At 44.3% G+C, this 24,043-nt stretch overlaps 1 protein-coding gene across 2 annotated transcripts in view; it reads right to left on the bottom strand.

The window, feature by feature from the left end:
* Positions 1-22,878, bottom strand: part of DTX3 (deltex E3 ubiquitin ligase 3) — a 155,002-nt gene extending 132,124 nt beyond the window's left edge. The window contains exon 1 of one of the 2 annotated variants that reach the window (XM_040340899.1): positions 22,802-22,878. The gene's annotated coding sequence lies outside the window, so the exon portion shown is untranslated. Of the gene's footprint in view, positions 1-22,424; positions 22,561-22,801 lie in introns of those variants that run through there. The other variant, XM_040340898.1, reaches the window with a different exon arrangement.
* Between the last annotated feature and the right edge of the window lie 1,165 nt (positions 22,879-24,043).

Below are 24,043 nucleotides of genomic sequence, written 5' to 3' on the forward strand. Positions count from 1 at the left end.
TACTCTTAGATGTCCATAACTGGATCTATATATGTGTAAGAAAAAATACTGATACCAGCAATGAAACACAGCTGGGACTGAAAATCCTGCCACATTAAAACAGCCAGGCTACAGCTGCATTCTTGTTCTAAGATTTGGCTTCTTTATGAATCCCAATGCTTAGGATAGACCACATGTCCTCATAAAAACACTTGTATGTGTTTTATGAAAGATTCTATTGATCTTTCTACATGTTCATTTTGTTAATCTTTTGTAATAAAACTGTTTTTAATTATATTTACAGTCCATTAGGTTTACCTCCAATAGTCGCCGCTCCATTAAGGGCGCCCCTGCGCCCTCCCCCAATCCATGCGCCCGGCCCCTAATCTCCATGCAGGGCACCAAATGCATGGTTTTCGTTTTTTTTTTTTTAGAAGCACATGGTTAGAGCCTGAGACTTTAATTGGCTTAAAAAAAAGAGTGGGCTTGGGGTGCAGAGCACTGCTCCCTGAGCCCACCCAGTTGTGCAACATTAGCAAAATAGTATTCGCTTATGTCTTTCTGCTTCTTCTCCCGGACAACCAAAAAGTGGGTCCTAAGACCCGATTGGCCAGGGAGTCTTAGGACTCCCGGCCAATCAGGTCTCAGGACCCACTTCCTGTTTGGCCAGGAGAAAAAGCAATGGCCCCGGCTCTTCCCTCGGCAAGCTTGAGCAAGGGGCAGCAACAGCCACTTCGAGGAGCCCTACCCCGGATCCAGCACCACCTCATAATCGGAAGGTAGGGTCACGGATCGCCGCCTTCCCGCCTGACCTGCCTGATGGGTTGTTTATTTTTTCCCCACCTATGTCCTCCAAATTGACCATTGAGACCAAAAGCAACTATCAGTTCCTACACTCATGCCAGGATACGAGGTGTAATCCTAGACTCTGACCTTTCTTTTAGGCCTCGTACACACGACCGAACATGTCTGCTGAAACTGGTCTGCGGACCAGTTTCAGCAGACATGTTCGGTCGTCTGTACGGGTGACTGGACCGGATTCCCGGCCGAGCGGACAGGTTACCAGCGGACAAATGTTTCTTAGCATGCATCTGTCGGACATGTTCGGTCGTCTGTATGACTCACCGGATATGTCCGCTCGGCCGAAAGCCCTCGCATGCGTCAAAGTGATTCGACGCATGCGTGGAAGCATTGACCTTCCAGGGTCGCGCACGTCATCGTCGCGGCAACGGCACGGCCACGTCACCGCGTATCCTGTCCGCGCGGATTTCTGTTTGATGGTGTGTACAACCATCAGACAGAAATCTCCGAGCGGACATGTCCGATGAAAACGGTCCGGCGCTCACCTCAGCTTTTCCAAAACTCTCCCTTTTTAACTAATGACACTACAAAGCTTATTCATTCCATCTCTATCTTTTAACTTGATTACTCCTCGCTGGTCTACCTTAAGGCTTCATGCACACTGGACGTCAGTAGCGTTAGCTTCAGAAAGCTGTAGCTGTAGAATGAGTTTTGCAGTGTTTTTTGCAGTAGCGATTTTTTTTTTTATTTTTTAGCTGTAGCGCTTTTTTTAACAAAGCTATACTCCAACAGCTTATTGCTCAAAAATGCTGATAAATGCAGAATAGCTGCGTTTTTCAGCATTTTTAGGCTTTTATCAGACAGTCATGCCCCGTACACACCATCACTTTATGTGATGAAAAAAAATTACGTTTTTAAAAACGTCACTTTAATTGACCGTGTGTGGGGGAAAACGTAGTTTTATGTCTTGTAAAAAACGACCAAAAAAAATTGAAGCATGCTTCAATTTTATGTGTAGTTTTTCAAAACGTCGTTTTTTACTTCACAGAAATTGACCGTGTGTAGCAAAAAACGTTGTTTTAAAAGACGTTTTTACACCCGCGCATTCCCAGAAGCGAGCATTGTGAGAGAAACGATGGTGTGTAGGCAACTTCGTCTTTGAAAATTGAAGTTTCAAAAACGTCGTTTTTTACTTCACAGAAAATGTTGTTGTTTTTCATCACATAAAGTGATGGTGTGTACAGGGCATTAGAGCGTTTTTACAGCTAAAAAACTCCTCTAACAACCCACTAGTTCTGGGGGTTTTTTCCAGCCAGAAAACGCCCCTGCCAAAAAATGCTGATACAGTCTATGTGTGCATGGACACACATGCTGGGGAGTTTACTGGCTGCAGAAAAAAACATCTGAAATGCATTAATGTGAAAAAACACCCGGCTGTCACGGGCCCCCCAGTCCCCCGTTTTACTTACCTGAGCCCGTTCACCTGCTCTGTGTGTCCATGGAGTCCTCTTCTCCACGGAGCCTCTGCGTTGATTGGATAGATAGATAGCAGCGCAGCCATTAGCTCCCGCTGCTGTCAATCAAATCCAATGATGCGTCCACCGGGGCCGAGTCATACACTCGGCGGCTATGGACGCCGAGTGTATGACACGGGAGCACGCCCGCAAGGTCACCCCCTCGGGTGACCGAAAACCAAAAAATACAGTAAATATATATATATATATATATATATATATATTGTAATGTTGGGGTGATTTAGCATCTGGGTAGAGCATACCAGTGAGCAGCAGAGTCCACGCCAGTTGTACTTTTTAAGGGTTTGTTGACCCACTTTTATTAAAAGAAAGAAAAACGTCCATCCAGACTTTCCCACGCAGGGGGTTTCAAGTTTCTACAGCAATAAAGAAATGGTCAAACGAAAATGCCAAGCCACATGGCTCTCTTCAGAAATACAGCCCCTAGGCTTACACTTCAGCCCTCTTGGCCACGTACCAAAGTACCTGTACAATCACTGTACCTTCTCTCAGCTTCTGTGCTGCTCAGCCCACAGCTTTGGGTCCTCTGTCTATACCATGCAGACATGCATGCTTCTCCCTTGCTTGCCTGGACTCCTCGGGAGGGTGGAGTCCAGAACACTGGTCTTGATTCTACTATAAGCCCAGGACCCACCTGCTCAATCAACCAGCCAGACTCCTGGCTGTTTCCAAAACCCGGTCCCAGGATTGGAGATTCCTGCCTATTTGAGAGTCCTGGGCGACCATTACCAGGACAGGGAACTGGACTATCACATACCCCCCCCCCCTTTGTTTCGATCCAGAGGGAGGAACACCAGCACCCATCATCATGGTTGGGACACCTCTGTGCTGGCTATCAGCCACATAGGCCCAACCTTTTTTCCGGGTGCGCTTCCAGGTACGTCCCACCCTGGATCTTAACCAGCTATATTTCCCTACACTCAGCCTTCTCCCTCTTCTTTTGGGGTTCCATAAGCACTTCCTCTTTTGAAATTTAAACAGGGCACCCCTGGTCTTTCTACCAACCCTTCTGCCTCCACGCTTCAGGTTCCCAGGTTTCCCAATACCTTTGGACACTACACTGTCATGTACCTTTAACAAATTATTTGGTTCATCATTGATATACATATTCAAACCAACTTTACACCTCTCAATGTTGCAAAAGTCACCAATGCCTTTTTTCTCAGTATTTGCTAGGGCAGAGTCTGCAGAGGGCACACATACCAGAGGGTTGCCATCACCCACGGGAACCTCAGAGGACGTCACCTCCCTGGGGTTCACCCTCTCTGCAGGCAGCTGTCCTACCACTTGACTTGTTCTGATGCCATTTGTATTTTTATCCACCTGAAGAGACAAGTTCTCTTCTGATCCACATACAATTTTTACTGCACTTATCTGTTTGTCACCTAAACCAAACATTGTACTGGGGACCCCAGTCTCTTTAACCACCTTCGGTTGGGCCCCAGTTAGGATTTCTGCTGCTTTCTGGTCCACACTTGGCCCTTCCATCTCATGTGATGGTACCACTGGTACAGTATACACGCCCTTCACCGACAACTGACCAGTACTAACTTGAACCATAGCAGCAGAAATGCCTTCTACCTGGCTGTTAGGTGGTGAAACCTCAGACACTTTCTTTTCGCCAAAGCCTCTCCCATAAACCTCTTGTACAGGAAGTAACCCATCAGCATACCTAGAGGCAACTTTTAACACTAGTAATACAGTCATAAATAAACCATTTTTGTCTTGTCTTCCTTTGTGCTGTACCACCTGCCACTCAGGGGTCCACCTAATGGTACTCCGCAGTACCAGACTGTCTGACTGTGGTGGAGACACCCCAGTATAGACTGGCTGTACATCCCAAAGTGTAAGCATCTCCTTTAACACTTTTGTTAGAAAGCCTACCCTTGGCTTCGGATTGAAGTCCTTCCTGGGGACTTTCCTGACACTGGGAATGCAGACAGACTCACTTGCTGAGACGCGAGAGGTTGCAAGGTTTAATGAAACCTTCTCCCAGCTGGAGATGACCACAGCCTGGTGCTCTACCAGAGCGCTGCCAGGTGCTTGACTCACACTCAACTTCTCAGGTTCAGCACCAATGAACTGCTTCACATTACCATTGACAACATCACTTTGACACGCCACGTCAGCATCATTTTTGTAGGTTGCGGACAAAGTGTCTGCTGTGTGCTCGCCCTTATGTGGTCCATATTTCTCACGAGGGTTAACCCCTGCAGCAGCCACCGCGCCCTCAGGTATAAGCTGTTCTGCCATCCCTCCTGCTGGCACAGCAGAAACTTTGTCCACCTTACTTTTATGCATGAAAGCCTCATCTATCAGGGACATTAGATTTTTACCCCAACTATCCCAATCTGTTGTAGCTGTGCTCCATTCATCGGCGCTCCTTAGCCCTGATCCATCCGCCCAAGGACACACATTAGAACAGATGGGTTTAGTTGCAGATTCATTACCCAAATTACAAATCATGGCAGACTTTGGTAACACATGTTCTAGCACCACAGGTTGCAATACACCACAACCACCACCACCTTGCTCGGGCGGCGCTTCATAAGCCTCACACACCTTTGCATTTTTCACATGTTGTTTTAACTCACCATTTACCTGCACATTTTTAGTACTAGCAGCTTGCACTAACACATTACCATTATACGGTACAGTTCCACTCTGTCCCACCAGAGTGACATACCAGTTGTCCATGGCAACCTCCGACTTCAATACATGAAGTTCCCTGGAGATTTCTGGGGACAACTGTGCGGTCTTACCATCAGTTGCTACAGGCAACGGCCCATTTGTGACAACAGCTTTTGCTCTGAAAGAACCTGGGGTTTTTCCAACAGCAGCAAACTTTTCATTAACAATAACACTTATAGCATTTTTCGTTTTTGCAGACTGTCCTAGCCCACTGCCTACTTGAGACTGGCAGACATTAGACACAACACTTTTAGTCATCAATACAGGTTCTGTTTGGACTTTAACCCCTGCATTCCCACTTTGTAGGGAGAAGTAATCTTCAAGCACACATTTAGTGGCCCCACTAACTGGGGTCACTCTCACATCATCATGGACAGTCTCGTAACCAGTTCTTTTATACCTGCAATCAGCAGTCCCAGACATCATTTCATTAAAGACAGTCTTACCCACTGCAGTAGTTGGGGTCACCATCTTCATTTGAGTACGTTGTCTTAAACAGTCCTCAGCCACACATTTACTGGCCAACTCCCCCTGGTGGCCACGGGATGAAATCGCACCCCCTGCAGACACAACAGAAAACTCCTCCTTGTTGCCAGGGGTGACGGCGAATATATTTTTACAGGAAACTGGCTCAACATCATTACCTCCAGGTGCACCCCAGAATCTAGGGCAAGACAATATTTCGTGCCCCAGCTGGCCACATTCCAGACATGGAACAGGACGACTTTTCTCCAGTGCGTTTCTCTCCTGGCGATTCCCAGCTGGCAAGAACGCACAGGGCTTTTTGTGGGGACGTTGAGGCAAATCTCTCCTGCAGCTCTTCTCTCCAGGCACAACTTCCACTCTTGTCATGGGAGATCGCACTCTCCCTGCAGAGCTTTGCTGGTTCTCTCCAACATGCTGTATTGGCTCCTTCGGAAGCCACTTGTCACGACCCTTGCAGGCAAGCACACCCCATGGTCCACAGACAGCCCGACTGGTCTCCTCTGTGTTGCTATGGGCAACCACTCTCCGTCCTGGCTTTTGGTCAGCCTCTCTTCTGGCACATAACATAGGATTCGCAGACCTTTGTTTTGCTAGGTAACTTTGCATTGGAGCCAGGGACAAAGGACACTTGGAGACTGCATGCCCCCACTCGCTGCACCGCAAACAGCGCACTTGGTTTGCCGTCTTGTCAGGGTTTCCCACACTGCATCTGCTGGACCCTGTCCCAAGCTGTGTCACTTTCACAATTTTTACAACAGCTGCTGGTTTAACTGCAGCAGTGTTGCCAGGGGCAACAACATCCCTCTCCCAGACATGGACATTTAGCAGATGTCTCTTTTTATCAAAGGTTGGCTTCGCTTCCACTTTAGCTTGGTCCAATCCTGCCAGGTGTCGCTTGCACCAATCCACTGCAGATTCAAACGCTGGTGGATGCTCCACATTAGCCATCTGTGCACTCATTGCACCAGGGTTGCTAGGGACAACAGCAGCCCTCTTTTCCCTTGGAAAACTCTGTTCGGGTATGTATGGGGTTCGATCAGGCGGTAACAACCCCTCCAGCCTCAGAGCTCTATCTATCATCTCAGCCATCCTTGCTTCTTTTTGGCATCTTGATCGCCCCATACTCACAATCACTCCAAAAAAAAATTTGCACAGTTCAGCAACAAATTAGAGCACTGTCTCTTTAAGGCTAGTCACCTTTCTCTTGCAGGTTCTCCTCACCTGCACACACACAGATTATGCAGTTTCTGGCAATAGCTCACTGGTATTTGCAAGGATCTTCAGTCCATGCCCGCATTCGAGCACCAATTGTAATGTTGGGGTGATTTAGCATCTGGGTAGAGCATACCAGTGAGCAGCAGAGTCCACGCCAGTTGTACTTTTTAAGGGTTTGTTGACCCACTTTTATTAAAAGAAAGAAAAACATCCATCCAGACTTTCCCACGCAGGGGGTTTCAAGTTTCTACAGCAATAAAGAAATGGTCAAACGAAAATGCCAAGCCACATGGCTCTCTTCAGAAATACAGCCCCTAGGCTTACACTTCAGCCCTCTTGGCCACGTACCAAAGTACCTGTACAATCACTGTACCTTCTCTCAGCTTCTGTGCTGCTCAGCCCACAGCTTTGGGTCCTCTGTCTATACCATGCAGACATGCATGCTTCTCCCTTGCTTGCCTGGACTCCTCGGGAGGGTGGAGTCCAGAACACTGGTCTTGATTCTACTATAAGCCCAGGACCCACCTGCTCAATCAACCAGCCAGACTCCTGGCTGTTTCCAAAACCCGGTCCCAGGATTGGAGATTCCTGCCTATTTGAGAGTCCTGGGCGACCATTACCAAGACAGGGAACTGGACTATCACAATATATATATATATATATATATATATATATATATATATATATATATATATATATATATATATATATATATATTTGTAATCATAATTGTATCATTTTCAAATTTTCTATCAATATTATGAATTAAAATTAATATGAATTTATTGACGGACATTATCGGCACCTTTAGAGCAAGAAAAGCTCAACTCTTTGTATGTCTTCACACTGGTCCATTGCGCTTCCATTGTGGTGTTAAAAATCTTGCTTACTGCAGTTTTGGTTAGTTAAAAAAAAAAAAAAACACCAAAAACGCCCCTCCCCGTTGAAATGCATTGAAAACGCAGCAAGAACGCATCATTAACGCACCATATTACTTTTTGATGTGTTTTTTGAGTCACATGACATATAAAAAACACACCATAGTAAAATCGCGTCAAAATTGCCATAAAATCTTGAGCGGTTTCAGTGCCATTATTGCCACCTTTTTCTTTATCGGCAAAATGCAGAAAAAAACATTTCCGCGCGATATATTTGGGCCACCGGAAACCATTAAATATTTTCAAAAAAGTCCATGTAAAAAGTCTGAGAAAGAACACTAGTGTCTTGGTGTCACATTTTCAGCACTTTTCTGGATTCATTTGCACTGAGCATCATATTTTGGACTATCTACATGGACTTTTTTTTTGTGTTTTGAAAAATATTTTATTAGTGGTGCACCGAATGAAGAAAAGGTGCCAAAAAAGAGACCGAAAAGGGAGCAGGGTCTGCACCGGGTGCCGCATATTGCGGGGGTGTCATCCGTCCGTCTGTCCTTCCTTCCCTCACTCCCTCCTCGCAGAGCGGCGATTTCCGCGTGTCACAGAGCTCAATTGTCTGGGCGGCTGCTGTAACAATGTCCCACCACCTGTGATAGACGGTACACTGATCCATAGCTGGGACATTGAATCAATGTGACATATCACAGGAGGTGGGACATTGTTACTGCAGCCAGGAAATTAAAATTCCGCTCTGTGAAACAGTAGGAGATCGCCTTTCTGATCCAGGGACTGGCAAGGCTGCATCGGACAGGCACTGGCGAGGCTGCATCGGACAGGCACCTGTGAGGCTGCATTTGATGGACACTGGAGAGGCTGCATTGATCTCTTGTACCATGCCGTTAGTCTCTGACCATCTCCTGCATCATGTCTGCTAGAGGTGCACCGAATGGAAATTTTGCTAATACAATTAGCACTGTGTTAAAGTTTAAGTAAGAGATTGCAGATATGATACAAGACATGGTCAGAGACTGTATAGCTTTTCTTGCACTAAAAGATGCCAATAATGGGTAACAATAAATTCATATTAACCTAAAATGATGATATTAATTAAAAAGTTGAATATAATACAACTAAGCCCTGAATACACGATCGGAATTTCCGATGGAAAAAGTCAGACTGACTTTTTCCATCGGAAATTCTGACCGTGTGTATGCCCCATTGGAGTAATTCCATCGAAAATTCAGATGAATTCCATCAGAGTTTAGATAGAGAACATGTTCTATTTTACTGTGATGGAATTCCGTCGGAATTCCGATGTGATTTTGGTCAGACAAAGGTCCGATCGATACGGGGCTTTATATATACAAAAATATAATTATTTTTTTAAACTGTAATTTTCGGTTTCAGTTTTCAGCTAAGTGCATCCTGCATTTTCAGTTTGGGCGCCAAAATTTCCATTTGGTGCACCCCTATATTTAATAGTTTCTGATATTTTTTGATGACACATTGTGGTACCTACCTTTATGAGAGCACCGTCAAGTCCTGAGGGCTAGATTCACAAAAGAGATACGACAGCGTATCTCCTGATACGCCGTCGTATCTCTGTTTCTATCTATGAGACTGATTAATAGAATCAGTTACGCATAGATATCCATAAGATCCGACAGGTGTAATTGTTTTACACTGTCGGATCACTGTCGTAAACCAGCGTCGGGTATGCAAATTAGGAGTTACGGCGATCCACGACGGATTTTCGCGTTCGCTACGTCGCCGCTAGTCTAGTTTCCCGTCGCAAAGTTCGTCGTTGTTTTAGGTGCCTTAACTTTAGTCAGCAATCGTATTGCTGTCTAAAATATGGCCGTCGTTCCCGCGTCGAAATTTAAAATTTCACGTCGTTTGTGTAACATGTCCGGGAATACGGAAGTACGCTACGCGCGTCGCCGTTCGAAAAAATGACGTCACTTTGCGCAAAGCACGGCGGGAGTTAAGAAACGGAGCATGCGCAGTAGGTCCGGCATGGGAGTGCGCCTAATTTAAATGTTAGCCGCCCATTCGATTTGGACCGCCTTGCGCCGGACGTATTTACGATACACCGCCGCAAGTTTCCAGGTAAGTGCTTTGTAGATCGGGCACTAAAACTGAAAACTTGCGGCGGTGTAACGTAAACGGCTTACGTTACACCGGCGCTAATGTACCTGAATCTGGCCCTTAGTTTTTGGTAGGATTTCTCCCAGGCTACAACTTTACCCATTGCCACGTCAAACTTATATCAAAATATCACCCAAACAGTCCTCTATTCGCTGAGACCTTTCACTCTGTTCTCTAACTCCCTGGTCACCTCCAGGACTTCCCCAGAGCCTCTGCCTTCCTCTGGAGCTCTCTACCCTGATCTATCCATATCTATCTCCTACTCTGAAAACTCACATCTTCAAGTCTATCCCGACACCGACTAAAACCTTTACTTTTACTTTCTCCATCAGCTCATCCCTCACAATTGATGCTTATTGTAACACTTGCCCCTCCCTTCAGATTGTATGCTCTTACAAGCAAGGCCTGCCTAATCCTTCTGTATTGAATTGTATTGTAATAGAACGGTCTCTCTTTATTTTGTAAAGAACTGTGCAAACTGTTGCCACTATACAAATCCTGTCTAATAATAATAATCTTTAGTAAGAAAATGGTTTTCTTTCATTTATATGAGACTATAAGAGCAAAGAAACAGAATGGAAAACTAATCAAATGCAACCCTAGCCTGAAATGTATTCTGCATCATAGATGCTGTAGGGATAATGGAAGGGCCACTTAGAGAAAAACACGGCAGTACTACAGCCCTGAACTTATTTATCACAGTGAATACTAATAGCATGGGCTTTGTATGTATGTGTTTTTTCTTTTTTTGTGTAGACTTACCCTGGGCAGTATGAATTCATCACGCAAACCAAAAACATTTTGATGAGTTAAAGGCCAAGCTCACCCTTTCCAGAAAATAGCCTATGCAGTCAAGGGGCCCCATGAGATATTAAAAATCTGTGCAGCTTTGTAAAATAATCATTCATTTTATTGTTTTACCTGTAGGTCCCTCAGAGACCTTACTAAAAAACTCCCAGTTGGCAACCCCCAGGTCCTGACTTGTTAATAGGATGTGGAAAAAAAAAAAAAAAAAATCGCTGGATTGTCAACCCCAGTATTGCAGCAATGAAAAACAATGGTTCTCATGCCCTTTCAACAAGGCAGGACATAGAGATTACTAACTAGGAGTTTTTTGTTTTTTTTTAAAGTGTATTTTGTGCGTGTACTCGAGAGAGGAGCCGGACTGCAGGAGTTGGGAGTAGGCAGGCCTCCCCCAGAGGCAATCTGCCACCTTTCTCCATGCCCCGGGTGGCAATGGCGGGTGTGTGAGGGGGTCCTCCCACACAGCCCGCCCTACCTGCTCCGCTTTGAAGCCCAACGGGGCAAAGGGACTCCCTATAAGGGAGTGAGAGGATTAGCCCGCTCAACCAGCCCCGTTAGTCCTTTGCCTCTCTTTTTAGAGACCGCGTGGTCAAAGTGCGTGATGTTAACCCAATTTCGAGTGCGTGTAAGTGTGGTGGTTTTTGTGGGAGGGGGGTGGGCGTACTAAGCGCAGGCTTACCTCGCATAGCACACCCACCGGGAGCCGGGCTGAGACCACCAAACTCAATTCACATGTAGCCGAGACCGGGATCCGAACCCCTAGCTGCAGAGGTGAATGGCTTGTCAGCGCAGTGCCAATCGCGTTGAGCCACCGCAGCTCCACAACTAGGAGTTTTTTAGTCAAGATTATGTAGGGACCCAAATGGCTTACAGGTAAAACAATAAAATTAATGATCAATTTACAAAGCTGCACCGATTTTTAATATCTACCCCTTGACTTTCCAAATGACCCCATTTTGGAAAGTAGACACCCCAAGCGATTTGCTGAGAGGCATGTGGAGTCAATGGATTATTAAAATTTTTTGACACAAATTGCAGGGAAACAACTTTTTTTTTTTTGCACAAAATTGTCACTAAATGATATACTGTATTTATTGGCGTATAACACTCATTTTTTTTTACCCTGAAAATAAAGGGTAAACTGTGCCTGCGTGTTATACGCAGGGGGCTGTGGAAAGTTTTTTTCCTGAAACTTCCATCTTAAAGTTAGGGTGTGTGTTATACGCCTGTGCGTGTTATACGCCGATAAATATGGTATTGCTCAAACATGCCAAGGGCGTTTGTGAAATTACGCCCAAACATACATTCTGCTGCTTCTCCTGAGTACGGGGTAACCACATGTGTAAGACTTTTTGATAGCCTAGCCGTGTACAGGACCCTGAAATCCAATCACCGCCTTCAGGCTTTCTAAGGGTGTAGAATGGTGGTTTCACTTCCTCACTACCTATCACAGTTTCAGAGAACATGAAATGTCAAGATAGCACAAACCCCCCACCCCAAATGACCCCCCAAGAGACTTTAAGCTATTTGCTGAGAGGCATGTTGAGTCCATGGAATATTTTATATTTTGCCACAAGTTTCAGGGGGAAAAAAAAATCACTTTTTTTTTTTTTACCTATTTGTTACAGAAAGTTTTTACTAAATTATATTAGTGTTCACAAAGACGCCAAACACTTGAGCCTATATGAAGTGCTAAACGAGCATCTACAATAAGTTTCACTTGGTGTGTTAACTCATGTGTATTGGCGTCAAAATGCATAACACAGAAAGTAATTGACTATACATCATTTATCTCGGGTGCTCACCATACTCATCAAAACGTCTTCCATTCACATCTAGAATTAATAGGGGACATCACGCACACCCTGCCAAGATAACGCATGCTGTTTTGGCAAGTTGAAGCTCTTCTCTATTCTGTGTACCTGCCAACCTCCATTAACCAGAAGTCTAAAAGAAGGTCATAATGCACTGCATGATCAGTGGTGTGTGTCACTAATCGATCGTCTAGAATTCCTCTTATGTCAGAACCCATACGCTCTATGGTAGATAACCTATAAGAATAATGTAGTCCTAGAATATGTAGCTGATTTATCTTTGTTTATCTTTGAAGAACAATGGAGCATCAATTCTAATTTGGTCAATTGACGATTCTAATAAATTACCATTATAATTCAATTTCCCACAGATTCGGTTGTCCATAGGCTGGTCGGTAAGTAAGCTTTGTTTATACCCACAGTCCAACTATCAGATGGTGTTAATTTTATCGCTGAAAATAACACTATTTTAGTTAACTAAAATATAACTAATTTGTTGCCAACTTACAACTATATATTTTTTCTTCTGTCAACCCTTCACACCTGTTGGGATATTTTTTATAACTTTTTTCATGCATCATTAATGAAAATATATTGAAATAAAATGATGACTAAAACAATTCAGATAACTACCGTATTTATCGGCGTATAACACACACTTTTTTATTCTGAAAACAGAGGGTAAACAGTGCCTGCGTGTTATATGCCGATATCATGTTTCACCAATAGAGGGCAGGGATCGGGCAGTCCGCCCCAGGAGCCACCCAATGGGGGGGTGTCAGGCTGGCTGTCCCGCATCCCCTGGCCCCGGACAATGCTCCCTGCATAGTCTGAAGTTGAGAAAAAAAAGTCACTTGCCAGCCCCGTCTACATCGCTCCTCCTGTGTCCGTGTCATTGTAAAACAAAGCTTTTAAATATCTTTATAGCTCCGTTTTTTTCTGGCTGCTCTCCTCCTCCTCTGAGTGTAGCTTTGATTGGAGGAGGAGAGCAGTCACATGACCTACTGTGTAACATCAGAGGAGAGCAGTCATGTGACCAGGTCAGTAAAAAAAAAAACGGAGCTATTGAGGTAGATGGAAGCTTCAGTTTGCAATGAGAGTGACACAGGAGGAGCAGTGTGAAAGGGGCTAACAGTGATTTTTTTTTCACTTAACTGTAGAGAATGCTGGCAGCGCTGTCCCAGGAGACTGGGGGTCTAATGGGAGTGCAGTGTGGCTGTGTACTGGATGGGGGAATGTGTACTGGATGGGGGGATGTGTACTGGATGGGGGAATGTGTACTGGATGGGGGAATGTGTACTGGATGGGGGAATGTGTACTGGATGGGGGAATGTGTACTGGATGGGGGAATGTATACTGGATGGGGGAATGTATACTGGATGGGGGAATGTATACTGGATGGGGGAATGTATACTGGATGGGGGAATGTGTACTGGATGGGGGAATGTGTACTGGATGGGGGAATGTGTACTGGATGGGGGAATGTGTACTGGATGGGGGAATGTGTACTGGATGGGGGAATGTGTACTGGATGGGGGAATGTGTACTGGATGGGGGAATGTATACTGGATGGGGGAATGTGTACTGGATGGGGGAATGTGTACTGGATGGGGGAATGTGTACTGGATGGGGGAATGTGTACTGGATGGGGGAATGTGTACTGGATGGGGAGGCTGTGTACTGCATGGGGGATGTATAGTGGATGTGGGGGAATGTATAGTGGATGGGGGGCTGTGTACTGGATAGGGGGATGTGTACTGGATGGGGGGGATGTATAATGGACAGGGGCTGTATACTGGAGAGGGGGCTGTATAATGGATGGGGGGATGTATATTGGAAAGGGGGGATGTGTACTGGATGGGGGGATGTATAATGGGTGAGGGGGCTGTGAAAAAAATGTTTCCTTAAACTTCCCTCTTAAAGTTAGGGTGCGTGTTATACGCCTGTGCGTGTTATATGCCGATAAATACGGTAATTTACAACTAAAACTAAAATTGCATTTTAATCAAAAGACTATAACTAATTCAAAATTTGACATTAAAAATAACACTGCACTACCACATACGAATAAGTAGGGGGCATCTACTAAACTGCTAAAAGAAAAAAAAAAGAAAGGCTTTTCTTATTTATTTTTTTAAATTTAATGTTGGTAATATATTCAGGCAGGGTGGCTAAAAATCAATGTTTTTGTTAAAAAATCTAAATTAATTTAAAAAAAATTAAATTTAAATCTGATGTCCTCTGGCCACCAGCGATCGTTCCACAGAGAGCCAGAACGGGGATCTGTCAATCTAAACAAACAGATCCTCGTTCTGACAGGGGAGTAGAGAGAGATTGTCTGTCTGTTCCTAGTGATCAGGAACAGTGATCTAACTGTGGGGGGGAATGACTGGAGGAGGAGAGAGAAACACCTCCCAGGGAACACAACCCCTTGATCTCCCCCTAGTGTTAACCTCATTCCTGCCAGTGCTATTTATACAGTGATCAGTGGCTATTTTTAGCTTTGATTGCTCTAATAATGTTACTGGTCCCAAAAACATGTCAAACATGTCTGTCGCTGATCACCGCCATTACTAATAAAAAAATGTATAATAAAAAATGCCATAAATATATCCCCAATTTTGTAGACGATATAACTTTTGCGCAAACCAATCACTAGAACGCTTATTTTGATTTTTTTTTACCAAAAATATGTAGAAGAATACATATTGGTCTAAAATGATAAAGAAATTTGCTTTCTTAAAAAAAAATTGGGGGATATTATAGCAAAAAGTAAAAAATATTGGTTATTTTTTCTAAATTGTCGGTCTATTTTTGTTTATAGCACAAAAAAATAAAAACCACAGGAGGTGATTAAATACCACCAAAAGAAAGCTCTATTTGTGGAGAAAAAAGGACATAAATTTTGTTTGTGTACAGCCTCGCACAACCGCACAATTTTTATCAAATTTATTTTAATAAAATGCTTTTGGAGTAAAAAATCTATCTAAAGATATATTTCTATTTAAGATACACTAATAATTTTGTCTATTCAGCATGAAATAGAGCTTAGTTAAGTAGCATGAGGCTGTATATTCTGCAATATTTACATTTTTGGTAAACTCGTTTAATGAACCCAAGCTCTGCAAGCTCAGAACATGCACTGCATTGATGCATTCACACAATTTTACAGTAACCATTAGATAAAACAAAGTTCATGAATATTCCTTTATCCCATTGTTTTGCAAATCTATGTACACTACAAACTGTATGATTGAATCGCTGTTTTACTAACCCGACAGCTTATTATTCTAAATAGGAAACCTTCATGTTGTCTGCAAATATTAAAGATTTCAACTACCAGCAAGAATAAGTCCTTACGTTTAAAGAGCACCTGTCATTTCAGATCCATCATGGCAGCACCTGTTAGCAGGCAACCACTCACCTGCTGCTGCCACGTCCTTAAATCTGTGTCTGTAGTGCATGTGCAAGCCTTAAAGGAGTTGTAAAGGAAAAAAAAAAATGTTGCCTAAAATTAATGTCTGCAAGGTAGACAGAATAGTGTAATGATTCTGTTCAAAAACGAGTAAATGTTTATTAAATTCCTTCATCTATATCACTTTCGGCATTCTAGTTTCTGTTCTCTCATTCACTTCCTGGTTTGCGGTGCTCATTCATGTAAGAACTACATTTCCCAGTATGCATTGCGGCACGCCCAGTAATTCACACCTCCTTGAAGTCTCTAACACGTAGAGAGCGTCCTGCTGCACAGATGTAGTTCCCAGGAGGGGGTGAGCACGTTACTGACCACTGCAGTAAAGCCTCCCATCACGGTGGTCAGTAAAAATCAGACAAGCAGGAAGTGAACAGAACAGAGAAGAAATAGAGCAACTTCTGAGCAAAAACGAACAATGAAGAAGTGAAAAGAGGAATGTCTGCAGGTAAAGGATGCTTATTATGAAAAAAAAATCCTTTACAACTCCTTTAATACCATAAATAATAATAATATATTTGATTTTTACTCCAAGAGTATATAATGAGTTTAAAAATGTGAAAGTGATTAAAAAAAAAAAAAAATTAAGAAATGTTTAACCTCTTATCCACCGCCCGCCGTCAAATGATGGCGAGAGGCAGACCCTATTGTTCTGGGTGGACGTCATATGACGTTGCGCCCTTTTAATCCACTAGGGAGCACAGCTGCCACGTTACTGGGGAAAGGGTGCGCGTGCCCAGCGGTCGCGATGGCCGCCGGGCACCCGTGATTGCCCAGTAACTGAGCAGGACCGTGGATCTGTGTGTGTGAACCTTGTACATAGGGACAACCATCGGTCACCTCGACCAGTCACACCCCTCTCCCCACAGTAAGAATCACTCCCTAGGGAATACATTAACCTCTTGATCGCCCCCTAGTGTTAACCCCTTTCCTACCAGTCACATTTATACAATAATCAATGCATTTTTATAGCAGGGATCGCTGTGAAAAAATGTGAATGGTCCCAAAAATGTGTCAAAAGTGTCCGATGTGTCCGCCTCAATATCGCAGTCACGATAAAAAAAATAAAAAAAAAAAATCGCTGATCGCCGCCATTACTAGTAAAAAAATAAAAATGCTATAAATCTATCCCCTATTTCGTAGACCCTATAACTTTTGCGCAAACCAATCAATATAAGCTTATTGCGATTTTTTTTACCAAAAATATCTAGAAGAATACGTATCGGCCTAAACTGAGAAAAAAAATGTTAAAAAAAAAAAATGGATTTTAGAGCAAAAAGTAAAAAATATTGTGGTATTTTTTTTCAAACTTGTCCCTCTTCTTTTTGTTTATAGCGCAGGAGATAAAAACCGCAGAGGTGATCAAATACCACCAAAAGAAAGCTCTATTTGTGGGAAAAAATGATAAGAATTTCATTTGGGTACAGTGTTGCATGACCGCACAATTCAGATAACTAATATACAACTAAAACTAAAATGGCATTTTAGTCAAAAGACTATGACTAAATCGAAACTTGACATCAAAATTAACAATGCTAGCAGGTAAAATAGACCCCTGGGTACTTTAAAAGTATAGTTTTGTTGTTGTTTTTTTTCAGATATGTATAAATAGATTAACTTGATATAAATTAGATAAAATATAAAAATGACTTTAAGGTTAACAATGACATAAAATAACACAAAATATATGCTCTCAGGAAATAGGTAATATTGTATTTTGTGGTACAATGAACATTAAAAATGCAGCAGAAAAGGCACAAAATTGCAGAAAATTGGTAAACAGGTAAAGATGTGCATTAAAACATTTTTTTTTAAACAATATTACACCTTAGGATGTAGGGATTCGATGTAACCTTCATTTTAAAATTTTCAGACGGCAGGTAAAAAATGTGTCAACTAAACATAATGCATGTCAATTTCTGAGAAATCCCCCTGGCCGTCTATAAACACGCCTGGTTTCTAAATTCTCCCACAATGTATCCACATGAGCCGTAGGCTTTGCCTCAATTAACCAATCTTTAGCAGGAGGATAAACATCTTTATCCTAACCTACAATTTTCAAATCTCATTGAACCCAACTGAAAATAACTGTCACTTAATTTGAAAATAACGCTCCTTCTCCTGGTGTGCTATCTTTGTGAACCCGAGCCGAATGCATGTCCCTCACAAAATTGTCCAAAGGCTTAGCTGGCCATACACCTATAGATTAGCTGCAGATTTTCTATGGTTAGATGGAAAAAGTGCAACAGATTTCTCCATGTACGCTAAACTGTGTGGATGGAGAAATCTCCCACTAGGCCAAGCTTTAGTATCTTGCTAATCAGCCCAGATGGCTCTCAACCTAAACAATGCCTGCACCCAATCAGAATATTCAGGTATTCTGAGAGCAAGCGGGGCCGACTAGCAAGATATGGAAGCTTGGGCCAGTGGGAGATTCTTCCATCCACACAGTTCAGCGTAGATGGAGGAATCTGTTCCACTTTTTCCATCTGACCATAGGAAATCTGCAGATAATCTATAGGTGTATGGCCAGTCTAAGTTCACCTTTTTCAGAAACTAGCCTATTCAGTTCAGGGCCCCAGTAGACATTACGAAACTGTGCCGCTTTAGAAAATGTTCTAAAATTTGATTTCTATACCTTCAGGCCATTTGGGTGTCCTAGATAAGCCTTGCCACAAAACTCCCAGTTAGCAATCCCCATGTCCTGCCTTGGTGATAGGGCTTGAATACCATTGGATGCTCATTACCAGCTTTACAGGAGTGAAAAGCAACAGGTAGTGGGGAATGGCAACTGGGAGTTTTTCGGATGGGGGCAAATGGCCTACTTGTACGACAATAGTATTAATGAACATTTTACAAAGCTGCACCATTTTAATAGCTACTGGAGCCCCTTAAAGCGGAAGTAAACCCATCCATAAAACAGTTTTATTTACGACACATGCTGGAAATGTAATACTCCCATTGGTTGTGCTCTCAACCAAACTGTCAAACCATCCAATGGCTGGTGTCATAACTGATCACATGTAAGGCATCATGGCAGTTGTAGATCAAACAGAGGCAAAGATGGCAGCTTCCTTGGCTAAAAACAATAGGAGGGTTAACTTAAACTTTAACTTCATAGCCTTTTCCCAGAATTCCACTCAAGCTTGGCTTGCATACACCCGGTCACACAAAAGTTCTCTGAACTTTTTGTCCGTCAAGAACGTGGTAACGTACAACACTACGACGAGCCGAGAAAATGAAGTTCAATGCTTTCGAGCATGCGTCGTAATTTTGCACGTCAGAATTGCTACAGACGATCGGATTTTTCGATAGGAATTTTTTCTGGCTGAAAATTTGAAAACCAGCCCTCAATCTTTTGTTTTTTGCGAAAATTCCGACAGCTAAAATCCGATGGAGCATACACACGGTCGGAATTTCCATTCAGAAGCTCACATCAAACTTTTGCTGTCAGAATTTCCGATTGTGTGTATGCACCTTTTCATTACTGATTATTTTCCCACTACATATGCTGCTTGAGCTCCTGAAGAAGCCTCTCAATCAGGGTTCTGTGGAACACAAAGGTCTCTGCAGAGGTTGCGAGGGGTTCCTTGAGCAATGTCTATCAGATAAGATATTACTTATACCAATTATATTTTCATCTATCTGTAGGAAGCGGATTCTTCCCACTGACCACCAATGGGCCTCATTCACACCATACCCGCAGAAAAACTGACACGCAGATTTCGCTTGCAGAGATACGAGTTTACCTTAATGTGTGTTTCAGTGCATTTTATACACATTGCAGAAATAAATCCGCACGTGATACCAGTGTTGTGGTCTGAACAGGGAACATAGAGAACAATTGTTTTTGTGCAAAAACGAAACACACATTTCTTCATATGATGTGAATGAAGCCTAAAAGGGACCCTTCTCTACCGATCACCAATCCAATGGACACGTCACTCACCACCAACCCAAATGAGCACTTCACTGACCACTATTGTATAGGTGCTCTACAATTTTCACAGCATTTGTTTATTTTCTGGCTATTATTATAATTTCTTTGATTTCAGTATTACTGCAAATAGTTTTGCTGTAAAGAGCAGACCTGCGTGTCAAATATGCCTACTATCCCTCAATAAAATTCAAAACACTAACAATAACATACAAAGCCATTTACAACTCTACCCCGCCCCCTAGCTACATCACCAATCTTGTCTCCAAATATCACCCAAACCGTCCTCTCTGCTCCTCCCAGGACCTCCTAATCTCTAGCTCCCTTGTCACCTCCTCCCATGCTCATCTCCAGGACTTATCCAGAGCCTCTCCCATCCTCTGAAACTCACTGCCCCAATTTGTCTGGCTATCTCCTACTCTGTCCACTTTTAAGCAATCCTTGAAAACTCATCTCTTCAGGGAGGTCTATGCTGCCATCAGCTAAAAACCAAATCTTCTGCTTTTCCCATCAGTTATACCAGCCTTTCCCTATAAGATGGTTTTATCTTCCTACATTTCTCATGATTTCTCCTCAATCTCAGCGGCGACATTCCCCTTGTTAAGATAGACTATATTACCAAAAGTATTGGGACACCTGTCTTTACACACGTGAACTTTAATGGCATTCCAGTCTTAGTCTGTAGGGTTCAATATTGAGTTGGGCCACCCTTTGCAGCTATAACAGCTTCAACTCTTCTGGGAAGGCTGTCCGCAATGTTTAGGAGTGTGTCTATGGGAATGTTTGACCTTTCTTCCAGAAGAGCATTCGTGAGGTCATGTATGGATGTTGGACAAGAAGGCCTGGCTCGCAGTCTCTGCGTCAATTCATCCCAAAGGTGTTTTATCAGGTTAAAGTCAGAATTCTGTGCAGGTCAGAACCCAAACTCGTTCATCCATGTCTTTATGGACCTTGGTTTGTGCACTGGTCCAAATAATTTGGTGGAGGGGGGATTATGGTGTGGCGTTGTTTTTGAGGGGTTGGGCTTGGCCCCTTAGTTCCAGTGAAGGGAACTCTTAAGGCGTCAGCATACCAAAGACATTTTGGACAATTTCATGCTCCCAACTTTGTGGGAACAGTTTGGGGGCGACCCCTTCCTGTTCCAACATGACTGTGCACCAGTGTACAAAGCAAGGTCCATAAAGACATGGATGAGCGTATTTGGGGTGGAGGAACTTTTCTGGCCTGCAGATTCCTGACCTCAACTTGATAGAACACCTTTTGGGAACACTTTTCCTTGAACCCAACAGACTAAGACTGGGATGCTATTAAAGTTCATGTGCGTGTAAAGGCAGGCGTCCCAATACTTTGGGTAATATAGTGTATTTAACATGGAGAAACCCTTGAAAGAACTTTCTGGTCTCTGGGAACCCTTGCAAATAATTACTATATCTACAGTCAGGGCTAGACTGGGACAAAAATTTGGCCCTGGACTTCATCCAGACTGTCCCACTTTGACAGGTCTCTCCCATGGCGGCCAGACAACAGCTCATCATCAGTGTGATGGTCAGTGGGGAGAATGTCCCTTACACTTGTGTTCATTGGGAATAACACCCCCACCCTTACAGATAACTAAAATATATCGTATTTATCAGCTGATACTAATCTAAGAATAAGAAATTTCTCCTTACTCGGGAACCCTGGTTGAGAAAGGCTGATCTACGAAGTGCAATATATGAATCAATAACATCACCTGTATCTCCAGAGCCTACAATGGTTTACAAACACTCCTAAACCTCTAAGGAACAACCTTGTAATCTAGCCAGTGCCAACATCTACCAAAAACGGAGGGTTCGCCAAAGACCCAACTCGTTCATTGAGAGCTTAAATCTTTACTATATATTCTGTTCACATAAAACTTTGCCTTTCCATCCAGCCCGGTAACAAAGCAGGTCTCGGGAGGGCCTCTGGGCCTCGATAGACGCCAATGTTTATGATTGATATTAGAAATCTCTTTAACCCATCAGTGTCTGCTTACATGAACGCTAATTACAGAACATCCGACAACAAATCGTCATCTAACATCCCTGGGGGGGCATTCTGTTCACAATAATTGAATGTAACGGTTAATTTCCAAACAATAAAATGCCTTACGATGAAGACAAAGACATCTGTTTATAGTGAGAAGTCACCGGTGTAATATAAGAAATATTTCCACCCGTTAGATTTGCGTCAGTCAATGTCTAGTGACATACGCAGAGCCGGACACGTCCGTCGCTCTTTGTAGGGCACAACGGATCAAAGTCCATACACATGTCAGGTGTCGGAGGAATCTGCTAATTCATTATGGAAGTTCCTCTGTATTAGAAGAAGATCGGCCTTGGCATTGTTTGTGCTGCAAAGATGCATCAAGTGACAGTTGGGCAGATCAGTGTCTGTTGTCTGTCATCCTGACCATTGAGGAATGAGAAGACAAAGAGCACAGATCAGGACATGGGGGGGCACCCATCTATGAACTGTCCTTCAGCACCCAGCTGCCCCCCACACACCCACCGGGCACATCCTGACCACAAAGTGATGGGTTTTCTCCTTCCATCTCCATCCTCCCCCTCCCACCCATGACTCGGATCACTGCTCTCCATCACACTGCACACCATCCCATCCATACAACACAGCAATACGCACCCCGATATCAGCTTCACCGGAGCCGCTGTCCGAGGCCACAATGTCCCGGACTCAATGCTATGGTGTTACCCGGAATACGGCATCCGCCAACGTGCACGCCCCCAACCGGGAGCTCCCCGTATTACAAAGATCTGCTGGGCGCTATGGGGACTATACCTAGGCAGTGCCACCTAGTGGCCGGCGTGGACGCGCACACCCAAGCGAGGAATGAGGGGATGCGCGCTCCCCGCTGCTCTAATAAACGCTTCATCCTGACCGCCCGTAGTCACCCGTTAGGCGCGGTACGTTCGGTCTAGATTCGCTTCCTTTACTAACCCTATCAGGCCAGGAGAAGCCGGTGAGAGGCGACGTTACTGATCATCGGTTGTGGTACATACCTCCCCTCAGAGCAGCCATTCTGGAGCAGGTCACATGGGCGTTGCGTTGCAGGATGATGGTCATAGCCATAGCAACAGGGAAGAGGCTTGGAGGGAAAGGCTGGAGTGATGAGGAGATGACGGCTCCTTAATGACCCCTCCATCTCCTGGCTCCAGTATCCTGACACACCTCATTGGGGCCCCTCAGGATCCTGACACACCTCACTGGGGCCCCTCAGGATACTAATACACCTCACTGGGGCCCCTCAGGATCCTGACACACCTCACTGGGGCCCCTCAGGATACTGATACACCTCACTGGGGCCCCTCAGGATCCTGACACACCTCACTGGGGCCCCTCAGGATACTAATACACCTCACTGGGGCCCCTCAGGATCCTGACGCCCCTCAGGATTTTCACACACCTCACTGGGGCCCCTCAGCATCCTGACACACCTCACTGGGGCCCCTTAGTATCCTGACACACCTCACTGGGGCCCCTCAGTATCCTGACACACCTCACTGGGACCCCTCAGGATCCTGACACACCTCACTGGGACCCCTCAGTATCCTGACACACCTCACTGGGGCCCCTCAGGATCCTGACGCCCCTCAGGATTTTCACACACCTCACTGGGGCCCCTCAGCATCCTGACACAAATCACTGGGGCCCCTTAGTATCCTGACACACCTCACTGGGGCCCCTCAGGATCCTGACACACCTCACTGGGACCCCTCAGGATCCTGACACACCTCACTGGGGCCCCTCAGGATTTTCACACACCTCACTGGGGCCCCTCAGCATCCTGACACACCTCATTGGGGCCCCTCAGTATCCTGACACACCTCACTGGGGCCCCTCAGTATCCTGACACACCTCACTGGGGCCCCTCAGCATCCTGACACACCTCATTGGGGCCCCTCAGCATCCTGACACACCTCATTGGGGCCCCTCAGCATCCTGACACACCTCACTGGGGCCCCTCAGTATCCTGACACACCTCACTGGGGCCCCTCAGGATCCCGACACATCTCACTGGGGCCCCTCAGTCAGGGCCATCTTAATAGCATCATAGGCCCCTGGGCAAAGTAATGTTATGGGGCCCCTACAAGCCTGCCCAATTTACACACCTACTCCCAAGAATTAAAGTACAATATTTTCTACTTTTTGCTACGAAACATATCAAATTAGAAACATTTAAAACATGTCTTCATAAATGTAGGCCAAAATGTATTCTGCTACATGTCTTTGGTATAAAAAAA

The sequence above is a fragment of the Rana temporaria genome, chromosome 2 (genome assembly GCF_905171775.1).
Source record: "Rana temporaria chromosome 2, aRanTem1.1, whole genome shotgun sequence".
Classification (NCBI taxonomy): domain Eukaryota; kingdom Metazoa; phylum Chordata; class Amphibia; order Anura; family Ranidae; genus Rana; species Rana temporaria.